Below are 19419 nucleotides of genomic sequence, written 5' to 3'. Positions count from 1 at the left end.
TCATATCAAGAGGATAACATCAGCAGCATATGCCAGGTTGGCTAACATAAGAACGGCCTTTAGAAACTTGTGTAAGGAATCTTTCAGAACATTATATACCACATATGTCAGACCAATCCTGGAGTATGCGGCTCCAGTATGGAGTCCATATCTAGTCACGCATAAGACTAAACTGGAAAAGGTTCAAAGGTTTGCCACCAGACTAGTACCCGAGCTGAGAGGTATGAGCTACGAGGAGAGACTACGAGAATTGAACCTCACTTTGTTGGAAGACAGAAGAGTTAGGAGGGACATGATCACCACATTCAAGATTCTCAAAGGAATCGACAGGGTTGATAAAGACAGGCTGTTTAACACAAGGGACACACGCACTAGGGGACACAGGTGGAAACTGAGTGCCCAAATGAGCCACAGAGATATTAGAAAGAACTTTTTTAGTGTCAGAGTGGTTGACAAATGGAATGCATTAGGAAGTAATGTGGTGGAGGCTGACTCCATACACAGTTTCAAGTGTAGATATGATAGAGCCCAATAGGCTCAGGAACCTGTACACCTGTTGATTGACGGTTGAGAGGCGGGACCAAAGAGCCAGAGCTCAACCCCCGTAAGCACAACAAGGTGAGTTTAACTAGGTGAGTACACACACACACCAGGAAGCAGCCCGTGACAGCTGACTAACTCCCAGATACCTATTTACTGCTCGATAACAGGGGCATCAGGGTGAAAGAAACTCTGGCCATTTGTTTCCTCCAACACTTGGGAGCGAATCAGGAAACTCAGGACTATGAATCTCGAGCGCTATCCACTCAGCTGTCAGGCTCTGTCAAGTATACAAGTAAGTATATTATGTATGTTAGATAAGCATATTAAAAGCACTACAATCACCTTCTGTTGTTGATTGTTCAGTAAATCCCTGAACTATATGTTTAACACATCTCTAACCCTGTCCATGGAGGACAGAAGAAAATGTATATATGCTGGTTAGCATTGTAAATGTCCGGCCACGTCTGTGGTAGAAAACATCACCTCCGGGTTCCCCTCAACCTTAGTGATGGGTATACAACTCCACCTCTGTATACCCACCACTGTATACTCAGGTCATACAACTGGGTATACCACGCCACGTCTGTGTACCTATCACTGTACATTCAGGTCATTCACCTGGGGTATACACACACGTCACACACACACAACACACTTCTCCTTGATGGCACAACTCCCCCCCCCCCCACAACAACAGCGTGGCAACAAAGAACTAGGACAACAGTAATATTGTTTCCTATACAAGTCACAGGTAAGACGGTGCTAAACACGTTGCGAAAAGCTTTTGAAAACTACATAATCACACTATATCAGCGTTGCCATGGAAACGTTGCCATGGAAACCAACATGTGTCGCGTGTGGCAATTATGGAAACATTTCGAACGGATGGGGGAGATATGGATGAGCTGCGGGAGTGTTGCCATGGATATCAATATCGGAAATGGATGCTGAATTTGAATCTTGTGATCTAAGTGGGGATTTATTTTAGGTTCAACTGCGGCAAGTTTAAATCTAATTTAAAACTAATTTATTACCGAACTTGTCCCCAGAGGCCCACATCAAAAGGATATCATCAGCGGCATATGCTAGATTTGCCATCATGAGAACTGCCTTTAGAAACTTGTGTAAGGAATCGTTCATGACCTTGTATACCACTTATGTCAGAGCAATCCTGGAGTATGCAGCTCCAGTCTGGAGTCCATGCCTAGTTAAACACAAGACAAAGTTAGAGAAGATTCAGAGGTATGCGACCAGACTAGTTACAGAACTGAGAGGTATGAGTTACGAGGAAAGGCTATGGGAGCTAAACCTCACGTCCTTGGTAAAAAGAAAAGTAAGGGGAGACATGATCACCACCTACAAAAATTCTCATAAGAATTGACAGGGCAGAGAAAGACAAACTATTTTTCACGGGTGGAACACGGACAAGGTGAGTACAACTAGGTGAGTACACACGTTACTGCGACAAGCTCAAGTCTGTAGAAGGAGAACCTTGGAGAGTAGAAGAATTCCCAGAACTCCATCAAGCACGTAGCAGCCTTATACCAAGAATTGCGAGGGATGGGGTATGAAGAGTGACTGAACGAACTGAACCTGATAACGCTATAAAAAAAAAAGGAGTGGGGCAGGAAGATATGACAGACATAAAACCTAAGGGGGGTTGACAGTAGAAATAGGCGTATTGATCACACAATACCAACAGAAAAAGGGGGGGCATGGGTGGAAGCTGGTAACTCAGATGAGTCATAGAATGAGTTAGAAAGTTTTCATTTAGCGTAAGAGTAGCGGGAAAATGGGAAGACCTAAAGGAGCATGTTGTCGAATCAAACTATATTCATAATTTTAAAACTAGATAATCACTGTACCTGCATACAGGAAATAACACCACATGACAACCTGGAGGCATGGCAGGATGTGCAGAATACCCCCGTTGAAGAGCAGAGGTGCAACAGGTACTCTGAGAGAGAACTATCAACATCAGAGGCCCGAGACTGTTCAACACGCTTCCACTACACATAAGGGGCATAACTGGCCGACCCCTCACAGTGTTCAAGAGAGAACTGGATAAGCACCTCCAAAGGATACCTGATCAACCAGGCTGTGACTCATACGTCAGGCTGTGAGCAGCCGCGTCCAACAGCCTGGTTGACAACTCCAACAACCAGGAGGCCTGGTCAAGAACCGGGCCGCGGGGACGCTAAGCCCCGAAATCATCTCACGGTAACCTCAAGATAGATATGGTAGGGGGAATAGAGCAGGAGTCATTGCTTTAAACAACCGGTGGCTAGAAAGCCGGATCCAAGAGCTAATGCTCGATTCTGTAGGCACAAATAGGAGTACTAATAGGGGAGTACAAACGGGGGAGTACAAACGGGGGAGTACACACGGGGGAGTACACACACACGAGAGGAAGCCGCTGGAGAATACGAGCAGTTCACATTTTGACAGCACTCACTTTTTTTTTTTTTTTACTGGTAGAAGTGAGTCATAGATAATTAAGCTTAAAAGGCAGCTTGAGCCTTGTGCGGAGACGCTGGAGGTGCAGGAGTGACCACTTTCACAGCCGGCTGCTGCTGTTACTGCTGTTATTGTTCTACAGCTGAGGCTGTGGTTTATTTATGAATTTTGCTGTTATTTCTGAAGCTGCCATTGATGATGCAGCTGCTGCTTCTCTTGCGTCCCCATCTTTTACCCTGTCTTCTTGCTGGGACACGTGACATGACCAGAAGCGGTGTGGCAGGTAAAGAAGCCGAGCAGGTCAATGCCGACCTCACTACTCCACCCAAGCCATTCCCTCACGAGCCACTCCACTCCAACCACTCCATCCAAGCCACTCCCTCACGAGCAACTCCAAGCCACTTCCTAACCGGCCATTCCCTCACAGGGATCTTGAAGGGGGTACAGATGGAGGTGGCTGAACAATGTATAGAAAAGGTTTCCAGGCTTGGCCAGTACAACAAGGACAGAGATCGACTGATAAAGGTAATGTTAACAAACAAGAACACAAAAGAGGAACTTTTTAGCAAGGAAGAGCAGACTATTCCATGTAACAAAATTCAAAACGATATTCCTTCAGAGGGATATGGAAGGGAGGAGAGAATGAGGGCAGCAGATGCAAGGAAGGAGTGCAGAGAGAGAGAATGGAATCAGAGAACCACGGCCACATACTGTAGAGTCCCAGAGGGGAGTGGAGAACCCTCCACAAGCAGTTCAGCAGCCCCAAAGAGAGGAGCATCACTCCCACCTTCCACTCCCTGCCCCAACCCCTCCCAGCTCCCCTCTATATTCCCACCCAGTCCCCCTCCCCCCTCACTCCCCTCTCCTACATCCCTTGAACCATGCCCCACCTCAGCATCCTCCGAACCCATGTTAAGTACCGCACAGCACATGAACCCCACCCATGCAGCCCAGTCCCTGGTACAACTGCACCAGTGGAACAGCCACCAAGAGTTTGAGTGAGGATGGACAGACGAAAGTGAGCTTCAAAGTGATGTATACAAACATAGATGGGATTACAAATAAGACAAGTGAACTTGGAGAAAGGACATAAGAAGAAAACCTAAATGCAATAGCACTTATAAAAACTAAACTCTCAGGCATCATAACAAATGCAGTGTTTCCACAGGACTACTATATAGGAAAGAGGGAGGGAGGGAAGAGGAGTGGGAGGAGTGGCCCTGCTGATAAGGACGTCACGGAGTTTTGATGAGATAAACATCCCGGGCTGTGAAGACTACAGAGACTACATAGAAGGGGTGCTATGACAATGGGAGGACCAAGGATAGTGGCAGTAGTAATATGTTTGTAGATATGATAGAGTGTAGATATGATAGAGCCCAGTAGGCTCAGGAACCTGTACACCTGTTGATTGACGGTTGAGAGGCGGGACCAAAGAGCCAGAGCTCAACCCCCGCAAGCACAACTAGGTGGGTACAGGCCACTTCACCCAAGCCACTGCCTCACCCACCAGCCTGACCTAATAAAGGGTAAATGTTTCGTTAATCCAGCCGCTAAACTCCCTGTTTAGGAATGAAAATGTTATACAGGACCTGTCCTCAGGCCAGGCTCGTTAAAGCTGCGGCCAACCCCCCCCTACCCCCATCCTCCACCCCCAAAAACGTATTGATCGGTTTTAACGTATTGTTTATTAAAAAGATTGTTATCATTATATATTAGTATTAATATATCTGAAAGTTTTAGGCATAGGTTAGATTAAGTGTTTAGGCACTGGTTGATGATTATTTGTATTTGAAGTACGTGAGTGAAGCATTTACAGCGTTGTGGTTCGAATACTAGTCGTCAGCGAGGCACTGTTTGAGAAATGTTTGAACGTGATCAGTTGTTAGTCAGCCCGTCCTCATAAACAGTGGGCAGGTTACCTTGAGGTGTTTCCGGGGCTTAGCCTCCCCTCGGCCCGGTCGTCGACCAGGCCTCATCGTTGCTGGACTGGTCAACCAGGCTGTTGGACGCGGCTGCTCGCAGCCTGACGTATGATTCACAGCCTGGTTGAACATGTATCCTTTGGAGGTGCTTATCAAAGCACTCACTTGAACACTGTGAGGGCAAAGTCCATTCCATCCACCCGCCAAACCCCCTGTTTATGAATGAAAAAGGGTTTACACACGACTCACAACTGCTGACGTTCGAACACTTCCGGAACAAGTGCTTCACTGACGAATTTTGTTCGAACCACAACGCTGTAAATGCTTCACCCACGTACTACAAATAATCGCCAACAGAACCTAAACAACCAACCTAACCAGTGCCTAAATGTGCACAATGTTCTAATATATAATAATATTAATTTATTTTTGAACAAAATCTTCTTTTGAATGAATAGTATGTTAAAATTTATGAATGCGTCTTTGGGGTAGACCGCTGGATGGAATGGACTTGGTCTGAGGGCGAGTTGAGTATGTTAACCGTTTTTCATTCATAAACACAGGGTATGGCAGTTGGATTAATGAACATTGGGTCTTTGTAGATGAGGATGGGCTGGATGACGGTCTGTTACAGACGACTCACAACTAATGACGTTCCAATATTTCTCGAACAATGCTTTGCCCACGTCCTCTGTTCGAACCACAACACTGTAAATGTTTACCTGGACAGGGTCTTGGGAGTTCTACTCCCCAAGCCCGGCCCGAGGCCAGGCTCGACTTGTGAGAGTTTGGTCCACCAGGCTGTTGCTTGGAGCGGCCGGCAGGCCCACCACAGCCCGGCTGATCCGGAACTTCTCTTACAAAACAGACCAGTTTCCTCTTGAAGATGTCCACGGTTGTTCCGGCAATATTTCTTATGCTCGCTGGGAGGACGTTAATCAGCCGCGGACCTCTGATGTTTATACAGTGTTCTCTGATTGTGCCTATGGCACCTCTGCTCTTCACTGGTTCTATTCTGCATTTTCTTCCATATCGTTCACTCAGTACGTTGTTATTTTACTGTGTAGATTTGGGACCTGGTCCTCCAGTATTTTCCACGTGTATATTATTGGATATCTCTCTCGTCTCCTTTCTAGTGAGTACATTTGGAGAGCTTTGAGACGATCCCAATAATTTAGGTGCTTTATCGCGTCTATGCGTGCCGTATATGTTCTCTGTATTCCCTCTATTTCAACAATCTCTCCTGCTCTGAAGGGGGAAGTGAGTACTGAGCAGTACTCGAGACGGGACAACACAAGTGACTTGAAGAGTACAACCATTGTGATGGGATCCCTGGATTTGAAAGTTCTCGTAATCCATCCTATCATTTTTCTGGCTGACGCAATATTTGCTTGGTTATGCTCCATAAATGTAATAGTGCTTATGACACCATGTATTGTCATTAAATACATTTTGCACTTCCTACCATATCGCTCCCTCTAGTCCGTACAAATTTCACATACCTCTCACCCCCCTGTAGTTACTCGCCCTCTGCTTCACCCTCCAGCAGGGCGATATAGCAGTTCGTACTGCCTTCATTCGATCGTGATGCGATAAATAATTCAGTAGTTCGGGTTCCCTCCCTTCCTCCTTCCCCTCATAAGGTCGCTGCTGCCCCCCCCCCCTGCCCCCTCCCCCCCTCACACACTGCTACACGCATGAGCAGTAGCAGTAGTAGCATGGGGGGGGGGGGCGTGGACTGTAGTACAAGGCCACAGGGTTCCCTAGCGGCCCTAGTCAATACTGGCCGGCCCCACGGTCAATATTCCCTGTAGCCAACACACTTGTAATTGTCAATAATCTATTTCGTAGCACCATACAGTCCTCCGGGTTCTGTAATAGTTCCCTAACTTAATGGGGATAAGTCAGTGGGGTTAAGTTAATGGGGTTAAGTCAGTTGGGCTAATTTGGAAGCAGCAAATTCTTCATTGAATAACATATTTCCTGCAGGTTACTAGACCATCATATAGGCCTATGATTAATGACTCCTTTGGTATGTCAGAAAGTAATAATCGGTCCTTGTCGTAAAGGTGTGTGTGTGTCCTTGCTGTGTGTGTGTCCTTGCTGTGTGTGTGTCCTTGCTGTGTGTGTGTCCTTGCTGTGTGTGTGTCCTTGCTGTGTGTGTGTCCTTGCTGTGTGTGTGTCCTTGCTGTGTGTGTGTGTCCTTGCTGTGTGTGTGTGTCCTTGCTGTGTGTGTGTGTCCTTGCTGTGTGTGTGTCCTTGCTGTGTGTGTGTCCTTGCTGTGTGTGTGTCCTTGCTGTGTGTGTGTCCTTGCTGTGTGTGTGTCCTTGCTGTGTGTGTGTCCTTGCTGTGTGTGTGTCCTTGCTGTGTGTGTGTCCTTGCTGTGTGTGTGTCCTTGCTGTGTGTGTGTCCTTGCTGTGTGTGTGTGTCCTTGCTGTGTGTGTGTGTCCTTGCTGTGTGTGTGTGTCCTTGCTGTGTGTGTGTGTCCTTGCTGTGTGTGTGTGTCCTTGCTGTGTGTGTGTGTCCTTGCTGTGTGTGTGTGTCCTTGCTGTGTGTGTGTGTCCTTGCTGTGTGTGTGTGTCCTTGCTGTGTGTGTGTGTCCTTGCTGTGTGTGTGTGTCCTTGCTGTGTGTGTGTCCTTGCTGTGTGTGTGTCCTTGCTGTGTGTGTGTCCTTGCTGTGTGTGTGTGTCCTTGCTGTGTGTGTGTGTCCTTGCTGTGTGTGTGTGTCCTTGCTGTGTGTGTGTGTCCTTGCTGTGTGTGTGTGTCCTTGCTGTGTGTGTGTGTCCTTGCTGTGTGTGTGTGTCCTTGCTGTGTGTGTGTGTCCTTGCTGTGTGTGTGTGTCCTTGCTGTGTGTGTGTGTCCTTGCTGTGTGTGTGTGTCCTTGCTGTGTGTGTGTGTCCTTGCTGTGTGTGTGTGTCCTTGCTGTGTGTGTGTGTCCTTGCTGTGTGTGTGTGTCCTTGCTGTGTGTGTGTGTCCTTGCTGTGTGTGTGTGTCCTTGCTGTGTGTGTGTGTCCTTGCTGTGTGTGTGTGTCCTTGCTGTGTGTGTGTGTCCTTGCTGTGTGTGTGTGTCCTTGCTATGTGTGTGTGTCCTTGCTGTGTGTGTGTGTCCTTGCTGTGTGTGTGTGTCCTTGCTGTGTGTGTGTCCTTGCTGTGTGTGTGTGTCCTTGCTGTGTGTGTGTGTCCTTGCTGTGTGTGTGTGTCCTTGCTCTGTGTGTGTGTCCTTGCTCTGTGTGTGTGTCCTTGCTGTGTGTGTGTGTCCTTGCTGTGTGTGTGTGTCCTTGCTGTGTGTGTGTGTCCTTGCTGTGTGTGTGTGTCCTTGCTGTGTGTGTGTGTCCTTGCTGTGTGTGTGTGTCCTTGCTGTGTGTGTGTGTCCTTGCTGTGTGTGTGTGTCCTTGCTGTGTGTGTGTGTCCTTGCTGTGTGTGTGTGTCCTCGCTGTGTGTGTGTGTCCTTGCTGTGTGTGTGTGTCCTTGCTGTGTGTGTGTGTCCTTGCTGTGTGTGTGTGTCCTTGCTGTGTGTGTGTGTCCTTGCTGTGTGTGTGTGTCCTTGCTGTGTGTGTGTGTCCTTGCTGTGTGTGTGTGTCCTTGCTGTGTGTGTGTCCTTGCTGTGTGTGTGTGTCCTTGCTGTGTGTGTGTCCTTGCTGTGTGTGTGTGTCCTTGCTGTGTGTGTGTGTCCTTGCTGTGTGTGTGTCCTTGCTGTGTGTGTGTCCTTGCTGTGTGTGGATCCTTGCCATAAGTGCGCGCGCGAGCGCGTGTGTGTGTGTGTGTGTGTGTGTTACCCACGGGTGCCCATGAGGTACTCTAGCCAGCGTAGGGACAGTCCGTCCTATAACAACTAATGCGCCACAGTGTGTAGGATGTGGTGCCCAATAGAGCCATTTCGCTATTCCTCAATCAGCGAGCATAAGAAATATTGCCGGAACAACCGTGGACATCTTCAAGAGAAAACTAGATTGTTTTCTAAAAAGTGCTGGACCAACCAGGCTGTGGTGGGTATGTGGGCCTGCGGGCCGCTCCAAGCAACAGCCTGGTGGACCAAACTCTCACAAGTCAAGCCTGGCCTCGGGCCGGGCTTGGGGAGTAGAATAACTCCCAGAACCCCATCAACCAGGTAACATACATTACAAAAACTAAAAAAAAACAGCAAATGCTCAAAAATCACGTTTTCTATGGTTTGGCTTTGGTTCGTGTCTTTCTGGTTAAGGCAGGATTTTGAACCCAATGAAGAGAACGGGCTGTCTTTTTATTTAACTAGGTATGGACTCCAGGCTGGAGCTGCATACTCCAGAATTGGTCTGACATAAGTGGCATTATGAATGTCCTGAATGATTCCTTACATAAGTTTCTAAAGGCAGTTCTTATGTTGGCCAGTCTAGCATATGCCACTGATGATATCCTGTTGATGTGGGCCTCTGGGGAGAGGTTCAGTGTGATATCAACCCCCAGATCTATATAATTGATTTCTCTCAAACTGAGAAATATATGTGTGTGTGTGTATTTACTATTTGTTTTCCATTTACTATTTGTGTCTGCAGAATCAAGTTATTAGCTCTTGGACCCCGCCTTTCTAACCAATCTATTTTTCCTCTATTATATCTACTACATACATTTCTCACTAACACCCACACCCACACCCGTAGTGGGCATGTGTGTGTGTGGGTGTATTTGAACAATTAGAATAGTTCATATAATTCCTCGCTCTTTCATATCTTGTAAAATTCCAGCCCAGTGTATTGGAAACCATTGCATGCACCAGTTTTACAGTGACTGGAGAACGTTCTCAAAGGTTTCCACTTTCCAATTCCCACCTGTCCGGACCCCATGGCGCCGAGGGCGGGACCTCACATTTACATACAAGTCCCCCATTTACCAGTCTAGGGAGATCGTGGATTGTTTTTGTGTTTAAAGTGGATACATATCTACGCTTCACCAGCGGCTCTTCGGGTTTCGCCAGAGGCATTGACCAGAGAGTCGACGCGTCGTGGATGTAAAGGTTTCACTGGCATTTATGAGGGGGGGGGGGTTGCTGTGTGTCTGGGGTGGTGCTGACACCATACGCACACCTGGTGTACACACACACACGCGTGTATAACAGCGAGGATGGTCCAGCCTGTGTACAACCCCAGCTTGTATCTCCACAACAACCTCTCACATTACCACCGCCACACAACTAAACAACCACAATGTGGTTACCTGGAGGTGCTTGTAAGGTTGTTCCTGTTGCACTGATGCTGAATTATATTTGGGTGGTGGGCCCGTAGCGTGGTGGGGCCTGTAGCGTGGTGGGGCCCGTAGCGTGGTGGGGCCCGTAGCGTGGTGGGGCCCGTAGCGTGGTGGTGCTGTAGCGTGGTGGGCCTGTAGCGTGGTGGTGCTGTAGCGTGGTGGGCCCGTAGCGTGGTGGGCCCGTAGCGTGGTGGGGCCCGTAGCGTGGTGGGGCCCGTAGCGTGGTGGTGCTGTAGCGTGGTGGGGCTGTAGCGTGGTGGTGCTGTAGCGTGGTGGGCCCGTAGCGTGGTGGGCCCGTAGCTTGGTGGTGCTGTAGCGTGGTGGGCCCGTAGCGTGGTGGGGCCCGTAGCGTGGTGGTGCTGTAGCGTGGTGGTGCTGTAGCGTGGTGGGCCCGTAGCGTGGTGGGCCCGTAGCGTGGTGGTGCTGTAGCGTGGTGGGCCCGTAGCGTGGTGGTGCTGTAGCGTGGTGGTGCTGTAGCGTGGTGGGGCTGTAGCGTGGTGGGCCCGTAGCGTGGTGCTGCTGTAGCGTGGTGGGCCCGTAGCGTGGTGGGGCCCGTAGCGTGGTGGTGCTGTAGCGTGGTGGTGCTGTAGCGTGGTGGGCCCGTAGCGTGGTGGGCCCGTAGCGTGGTGGGCCCGTAGCTTGGTGGGCCCGTAGCGTGGTGGTGCTGTAGCGTGGTGGGCCCGTAGCGTGGTGGTGCTGTAGCGTGGTGGGCCCGTAGCGTGGTGGGCCCGTAGCGTGGTGGGCCCGTAGCTTGGTGGGCCCGTAGCGTGGTGGTGCTGTAGCGTGGTGGGCCCGTAACGTGGTGGGCCCGTAGCGTGGTGGTGCTGTAGCGTGGTGGGCCCGTAGCGTGGTGGGCCCGTAGCGTGGTGGGCCCGTAGCGTGGTGGGCCCGTAGCGTGGTGGGCCCGTAGCGTGGTGGTGCTGTAGCGTGGTGGTGCTGTAGCGTGGTGGGCCCGTAGCTTGGTGGGCCCGTAGCGTGGTGGGCCCGTAGCGTGGTGGTGCCGTAGTGTGGTGGGCCCGTAGTGTGGTGGGCCCGTAGCGTGGTGGGCCCGTAGTGTGGTGGGCCCGTAGCGTGGTGGTGCCGTAGTGTGGTGGGCCCGTAGTGTGGTGGGCCCGTAGCGTGGTGGGGCCGTAGCGTGGTGGTGCCGTAGTGTGGTGGGCCCGTAGTGTGGTGGGCCCGTAGCGTGGTGGTGCCGTAGTGTGGTGGGCCCGTAGTGTGGTGGGCCCGTAGCGTGGTGGGCCCGTAGTGTGGTGGGCCCGTAGTGTGGTGGGCCCGTAGCGTGGTGGGCCCGTAGTGTGGTGGGCCCGTAGTGTGGTGGGCCCGTAGCGTGGTGGGCCCGTAGCGTGGTGGGCCCGTAGCGTGGTGGGCCCGTAGCGTGGTGGGCCCGTAGTGTGGTGGGCCCGTAGCGTGGTGGGCCCGTAGCGTGGTGGGCCCATAGCGTGGTGGGCCCGTAGCGTGGTGTTGCACCGGTCCAGTGTTCCCTGGTGTTGCACCAGTCCAGTGTTCCCAGGTGTTGCACCGGTCCAGTGTTCCCTGGTGTTGCACCGGTCCAGTGTTCCCAGGTGTTGCACCGGTCCAGTGTTCCCTAGTGTTGCACCGGTCCAGTGTTCCCTGGTGTTGCACCGGTCCAGTGTTCCCTGGTGTTGCACCGGTCCAGTGTTCCCAGGTGTTGCACCGGTCCAGTGTTCCCAGGTGTTGCACCGGTCCAGTGTTCCCTGGTGTTGCACCGGTCCAGTGTTCCCAGGTGTTGCACCAGTCCAGTGTTCCCTAGTGTTGCACCGGTCCAGTGTTCCCAGGTGTTGCACCGGTCCAGTGTTCCCTGGTGTTGCACCAGTCCAGTGTTCCCTGGTGTTGCACCAGTCCAGTGTTCCCTGGTGTTGCACCGGTCCAGTGTTCCCTGGTGTTGCACCGGTCCAGTGTTCCCTAGTGTTGCACCGGTCCAGTGTTCCCTGGTGTTGCACCGGTCCAGTGTTCCCTGGTGTTGCACCGGTCCAGTGTTCCCTGGTGTTGCACCGGTCCAGTGTTCCCAGGTGTTGCACCAGTCCAGTGTTCCCTGGTGTTGCACCGGTCCAGTGTTCCCAGGTGTTGCACCGGTCCAGTGTTCCCTAGTGTTGCACCGGTCCAGTGTTCCCAGGTGTTGCACCGGTCCAGTGTTTTCTGGTGTTGCACCAGTCCAGTGTTCCCTGGTGTTGCACCAGTCCAGTGTTCCCTGGTGTTGCACCGGTCCAGTGTTCCCTGGTGTTGCACCGGTCCAGTGTTCCCTAGTGTTGCACCGGTCCAGTGTTCCCTGGTGTTGCACCGGTCCAGTGTTCCCTGGTGTTGCACCGGTCCAGTGTTCCCTGGTGTTGCACCGGTCCAGTGTTCCCTGGTGTTGCACCAGTCCAGTGTTCCCTGGTGTTGCACCAGTCCAGTGTTCCCTGGTGTTGCACCGGTCCAGTGTTCCCTGGTGTTGCACCGGTCCAGTGTTCCCAGGTGTTGCACCGGTCCAGTGTTCCCTGGTGTTGCACCAGTCCAGTGTTCCCTGGTGTTGCACCGGTCCAGTGTTCCCTGGTGTTGCACCGGTCCAGTGTTCCCAGGTGTTGCACCGGTCCAGTGTTCCCTAGTGTTGCACCGGTCCAGTGTTCCCAGGTGTTGCACCGGTCCAGTGTTCCCAGGTGTTGCACCAGTCCAGTGTTCCCTGGTGTTGCACCGGTCCAGTGTTCCCTGGTGTTGCACCGGTCCAGTGTTCCCTGGTGTTGCACCGGTCCAGTGTTCCCTAGTGTTGCACCGGTCCAGTATTCCCAGGTGTTGCACCGGTCCAGTGTTCCCTGGTGTTGCACCGGTCCAGTGTTCCCTAGTGTTGCACCGGTCCAGTGTTCCCTAGTGTTGCACCGGTCCAGTGTTCCCAGGTGTTGCACCGGTCCAGTGTTCCCTGGTGTTGCACCGGTCCAGTGTTCCCAGGTGTTGCACCGGTCCAGTGTTCCCGGGTGTTGCACCGGTCCAGTGTTCCCTGGTGTTGCACCGGTCCAGTGTTCCCTGGTGTTGCACCGGTCCAGTGTTCCCAGGTGTTGCACCGGTCCAGTGTTCCCAGGTGTTGCACCGGTCCAGTGTTCCCAGGTGTTGCACCGGTCCAGTGTTCCCAGGTGTTGCACCGGTCCAGTGTTCCCTGGTGTTGCACCGGTCCAGTGTTCCCTAGTGTTGCACCGGTCCAGTGTTCCCAGGTGTTGCACCGGTCCAGTGTTCCCAGGTGTTGCACCGGTCCAGTGTTCCCAGGTGTTGCACCGGTCCAGTGTTCCCTAGTGTTGCACCGGTCCAGTGTTCCCAGGTGTTGCACCGGTCCAGTGTTCCCTGGTGTTGCACCGGTCCAGTGTTCCCTGGTGTTGCACCGGTCCAGTGTTCCCTAGTGTTGCACCGGTCCAGTGTTCCCTAGTGTTGCACCGGTCCAGTGTTCCCTAGTGTTGCACCGGTCCAGTGTTCCCTGGTGTTGCACCGGTCCAGTGTTCCCTAGTGTTGCACCGGTCCAGTGTTCCCTAGTGTTGCACCGGTCCAGTGTTCCCTAGTGTTGCACCGGTCCAGTGTTCCCTAGTGTTGCACCGGTCCAGTGTTCCCTAGTGTTGCACCGGTCCAGTGTTCCCTAGTGTTGCACCGGTCCAGTGTTCCCTGGTGTTGCACCGGTCCAGTGTTCCCTAGTGTTGCACCAGTCCAGTGTTCCCTAGTGTTGCACCGGTCCAGTGTTCCCTAGTGTTGCACCGGTCCAGTGTTCCCAGGTGTTGCACCGGTCCAGTGTTCCCTGGTGTTGCACCGGTCCAGTGTTCCCTGGTGTTGCACCGGTCCAGTGTTCCCTAGTGTTGCACCGGTCCAGTGTTCCCAGGTGTTGCACCGGTCCAGTGTTCCCAGGTGTTGCACCGGTCCAGTGTCCCCTAGTGTTGCACCGGTCCAGTGTTCCCTAGTGTTGCACCGGTCCAGTGTTCCCTAGTGTTGCACCGGTCCAGTGTTCCCTGGTGTTGCACCGGTCCAGTGTTCCCTGGTGATGCACCGGTCCAGTGTTCCCTAGTGTTGCACCGGTCCAGTGTTCCCTGGTGTTGCACCGGTCCAGTGTTCCCTAGTGTTGCACCGGTCCAGTGTTCCCTAGTGTTGCACCGGTCCAGTGTTCCCTGGTGTTGCACCGGTCCAGTGTTCCCTAGTGTTGCACCGGTCCAGTGTTCCCTAGTGTTGCACCGGTCCAGTGTTCCCAGGTGTTGCACCGGTCCAGTGTTCCCAGGTGTTGCACCGGTCCAGTGTTCCCAGGTGTTGCACCGGTCCAGTGTTCCCAGGTGTTGCACCGGTCCAGTGTTCCCTAGTGTTGCACCGGTCCAGTGTTCCCAGGTGATGCACCGGTCCAGTGTTCCCAGGTGTTGCACCGGTCCAGTGTTCCCAGGTGTTGCACCGGTCCAGTGTTCCCTGGTGATGCACCGGTCCAGTGTTCCCTGGTGTTGCACCGGTCCAGTGTTCCCTAGTGTTGCACCGGTCCAGTGTTGCCTGGTGTTGCACCGGTCCAGTGTTCCCTGGTGTTGCACCGGTCCAGTGTTCCCTAGTGTTGCACCGGTCCAGTGTTCCCTAGTGTTGCACCGGTCCAGTGTTGCCTGGTGTTGCACCTGTCCAGTGTTCCCTAGTGTTGCACCGGTCCAGTGTTGCCTGGTGTTGCACCGGTCCAGTGTTGCCTGGTGTTGCACCGGTCCAGTGTTGCCTGGTGTTGCACCGGTCCAGTGGTGTTGGTCGTTAGAGTGTTGTAGTTGGTTACTGTTAGTGTTATATGACGGTTAGTGTTGTTGTTATTGTTGGTGTTGCATAAACCTGTTTGCTTTAATTATTGTCATTATCGTTGCAGGCCTTCGTGCAGCGGGAGCCGGCCATGACGGAGAAGGGCTAGCAGGTGAGTGTACACGTGTTGGGGCGGGCTGGAGCATGCCTGGAGCATGGCTGGAGCATGGCTGGAGCATGCCTGGAGCATGGCTGGAGCATGCCTGGAGCATGGCTGGAGCATGTCTGGAGCATGCCTGGAGTATGCCTGGAGCATGTCTAGAGCATGTCTGGAGCATGCCTGGAGTATGCCTGGAGCATGGCTGGAGCATGCCTGGAGCATGGCTGGAGCATGCCTGGAGCATGGCTGGAGCATGTCTGGAGCATGCCTGGAGCATGCCTGGAGCATGGCTGGAGCATGCCTGGAGCATGGCTGGAGCATGGCTGGAGCATGGCTGGAGCATGCCTGGAGCATGCCTGGAGCATGTCTGGAGCATGCCTGGAGTATGCCTGGAGCATGGCTGGAGCATGTCTAGAGCATGTCTGGAGCATGCCTGGAGTATGCCTGGAGCATGGCTGGAGCATGGCTGGAGCATGCCTGGAGCATGGCTGGAGCATGCCTTGAGCATGGCTGGAGCATGCCTGGAGTATGCCTGGAGCATGGCTGGAGCATGTCTGGAGCATGGCTGGAGCATGCCTGGAGCATGTCTGGAGCAAGCCTGGAGCATGTCTGGAGCATGTCTGGAGCATGCCTGGAGTATGCCTGGAGCATGGCTGGAGCATGTCTAGAGCATGCCTGGAGCATGGCTGGAGCATGTCTAGAGCATGTCTGGAGCATGTCTGGAGCATGGCTGGAGTATGCCTGGAGCATGGCTGGAGCAGGTCTAGAGCATGTCTGGAGCATGCCTGGAGTATGCCTGGAGTATGCCTGGAGCATGTCTGGAGCATGCCTGGAGCATGCCTGGAGCATGCCTGGAGCATGTCTGGAGCATGCCTGGAGCATGTCTGGAGCATGCCTGGAGCATGCCTGGAGCATGTCTAGAGCATGTCTGGAGCATGGCTGGAGCATGTTTAGAGCATGTCTGGAGCATGGCTGGAGTATGCCTGGAGCATGGCTGGAGCATGCCTGGAGCATGCCTGGAGTATGCCTGGAGTATGCCTGGAGCATGTATGGAGCATGGCTGGAGCATGCCTGGAGCATGCCTGGAGTATGCCTGGAGCATGGCTGGAGCATGCCTGGAGCATGCCTGGAGCATGGCTGGAGCATGCCTGGAGTATGCCTGGAGTATGCCTGGAGCATGCCTGGAGCATGCCTGGAGCATGCCTGGAGCATGTCTGGAGCATGCCTGGAGTATGCCTGGAGCATGCCTGGAGCATGGCTGGAGCATGTCTGGAGCATGCCTGGAGCATGCCTGGAGCATGCTTGGAGTATGCCTGCAGCATGTCTGGAGCATGCCTGAAGTATGCCTGGAGCATGGCTGGAGCATGCCTGGAGCATGCCTGGAGCATGTCTGGAGCATGTCTGGAGCATGCCTGGAGCATGGCTGGAGCATGGCTGGAGCATGGCTGGAGCATGACAGGAGCATGTCTGGAGCATGCCTGGAGCATGCCTGGAGCATGTCTGGAGCATGCCTGGAGCATGTCTGGAGCATGTCTGGAGCATGCCTGGAGCATGTCTTGAGCATGCCTGGAGCATGTCTGGAGCAATCCTGGAGCATTCCTGGAGCATGCCTGGAGCATGACTTGAGCATGCCTGGAGCATGCCTGGAGCATGCCTGGAGCATGGCTGGAGCATGACTGGAGCATGCCTGGAGCATGTCTGGAGCATGGCTGGAGCATGCCTGGAGCACACACACACACACACACACACACACACACACACACACACATGTAACGAGGCTCAGTAATCTGTACACCTGTTGAGAGGCGGGACCAAAGAGCCAGAGCTCAACCCCCGCAAACACAACAAGGTGAGTACAACTAGGTGAGTACACGCATGTTTGACATTCAGTACCTTCCTCCCTTGGGTAAAAGTGACCATGTCTTTTTGGGAATAAAGTATGCAATGCGTTATAATCTGGAAAAAATAAGAAGGTTGATGCAGTTGAAAAACCTAACTTTAGGAGAGGACATTATGGCAATCTTAGACATTTTTTTAGTGAGTATAATTGGACAGACTTGTTGCTAGGCAAGGAAGTGAATGAGATGTATGTCAAGTTTTGTGAAATATATGATAAAGGCACAAAAAAATTATACCAAAACAGAGATGCAGAACTAGGAAACAGGATTGGTTCAACAGACAGTGCGAGAGGGCCAGAGACCAAAAGACACAAAAATGGAATCAATACAGGAAGAGGCCGAACCCCCAAACATACCAGCGATACAAAGATGCGAGAAACAACTACACGGCAGTGAGGAGAGAGGCAGAAAGATATTTTGAAAAAGGGATTGCAGACAAATGTAAAACAGAACCGGGTCTATTCTATAAATTCATAAACAACAAATTGCAGGCAAAGGATAATATTCAGAGGTTGAAAATGGGAAATAGATTCACGGAAAATGAAAAGGAAATGTGTGAAACATTAAACGAAAAGTTCCAAAGTGTGTTTGTACAAAATGAAATCTTCAGGGAACCAGACACAATAAGAATTCTAGAGAATTCTAGAGCACATAGAAGTGTCTAGAGACGAAGTGGAAAAAATGTTCAAGGAGCTAAATAAGAACAAAGCAGTTGGTCCAGATGGAGTTTCACCATGGGTTCTGAGAGAATGTGCACCTGTGCTCAGCATTCCACTTCAACTGATTTTTCAGGCATCCCTGTTTACAGGAGTTGTAGCTGATGTGTGGAAAAAGGCTAAAATAGTTCCAATCTACAAAAGTGGAAGCAGGGAAGACCCCCTTAATTTTAGACCGGTATCATTGACAAGTGTAATAGTCAAAATATTGGAAAAAATAATTAAAACTAAATGGGTAGAACACCTGGAGAGAAATGATATAATATCAGGCAGACAGTATGATTTTCGATCTGGAAGATCCTGTGTATCGAATTTACTCAGTTTCTATGATCGAGTAACAGAGATATTCCAGGAAAGAGATGGTTGGGTTGACTGCATCTATCTGGACCTAAAAAAGGCTTTCGACAGAGTTCCACATAAGAGGTTGTTCTGTAAACTGGAAAATATTGGAGGGGTGACAGGTAAGCTTCTAACATGAATGAAAATTTTTCTTACTGATAGAAAAATGAGGGCTGTGATCAGAGGCAATGTATCGGACTGGAGAAATGTCACAAGTGGAGTACCACAGGCTACCTTGAGGTGCTTCCGGGGCTTAGTGTGCCCGCGGCCCGGTCGTCGACCAGGCCTCCAGGAAATCTGAGCCACAGGGTTCAGTTCTTGCACCAGTGATGTTTATTGTCTACATAAATGATCTACCAGTTGGTATACAGAATTATATGAACATGTTTGCTGATGATGCTAAGATAATAGGAAGGATAAGAAACTTAGATGATTGTCATGCCCTTCAAGATGACCTGGACAAAATAAGTATATGGAGCACCACTTGGCAAATGGAATTTAATGTTAATAAATGCCATGTTATGGAATGTGGAATAGGAGAACATAGACCCCACACAACCTATATATTATGTGAGAAATCTTTAAAGAATTCTGATAAAGAAAGAGATCTAGGGGTGGTTCTTGATAGAAAACTGTCACCTGAGGACCACATAAAGATTATTGTGCGAGGAGCCTATGCCACGCTTTCTAACTTCAGAATTGCTTTTAAATACATGGATGGCGATATACTAAAGGAATTGTTCACGACTTTTGTTAGGCCAAAGCTAGAATATGCAGCGGTTGTGTGGTGCCCATATCTTAAGAAGCACATCTACAAACTGGAAAAGGTGCAAAGACACGCTATTAAGTGGCTCTCAGAACTGAAGGGCAAGAGCTACGAGGAGAGGTTAGGGGCATTAAATATGCCAAAACTAGAAGACAGAAGAAAAAGAGATGATATGATCACTACATACAAAATAGTAACAGGAATTGATAAAATCGATAGGGAAGATTTCCTGAGACCTGGAACTTTAAGAACAAGAGGTCATAGATTTAAACTAGCTAAACACAGATGCTGAAGAAATATAAACAAATTCACTTTCGCAAACAGAGTGGTAGACGGTTGGAACAAGTTAGGTGAGAAGGTGGTGGAGGCCAAGACCGTCAGTAGTTTCAAAGCGTTATATGACAAAGAGTGCTGGGAAGACGGGACACCACGAGCGTAGCTCTCATCCTCTAACTACACTTAGGTAATTAAACACACACACACACACACACACACACACACACACACACACACACGAAGCTGCTGGTCATGGGGGACCTAAATCATGGAGAGATAAATTGGGAATCAAGGAATCCCCATGGAGGGGACGAAACGTGGTGAGAAAAGTTAGTAGATGTTATAGACAGGAATTTCCTAACACAACATGTGAAGGAAGACACAAGGGAAAGAGGAGGAG

General features: G+C 51.4%; 1 long non-coding RNA gene across 2 annotated transcripts in view; it reads left to right on the top strand.

Moving 5' to 3' along the window:
- Positions 1-19419, top strand: part of LOC138355322 (uncharacterized) — a 449272-nt gene that overhangs the window by 415577 nt on the left and 14276 nt on the right. For both annotated transcript variants that reach the window (XR_011223916.1, XR_011223917.1), the window contains one exon: positions 14992-15036. This is a non-coding gene — a long non-coding RNA (uncharacterized lncRNA). The remainder of the gene's footprint in view (positions 1-14991; positions 15037-19419) is intronic.

Source organism: Procambarus clarkii, chromosome 67 (assembly GCF_040958095.1).
Source record: "Procambarus clarkii isolate CNS0578487 chromosome 67, FALCON_Pclarkii_2.0, whole genome shotgun sequence".
Classification (NCBI taxonomy): domain Eukaryota; kingdom Metazoa; phylum Arthropoda; class Malacostraca; order Decapoda; family Cambaridae; genus Procambarus; species Procambarus clarkii.
This window is presented reverse-complemented; position numbering and strand designations above follow the sequence as displayed.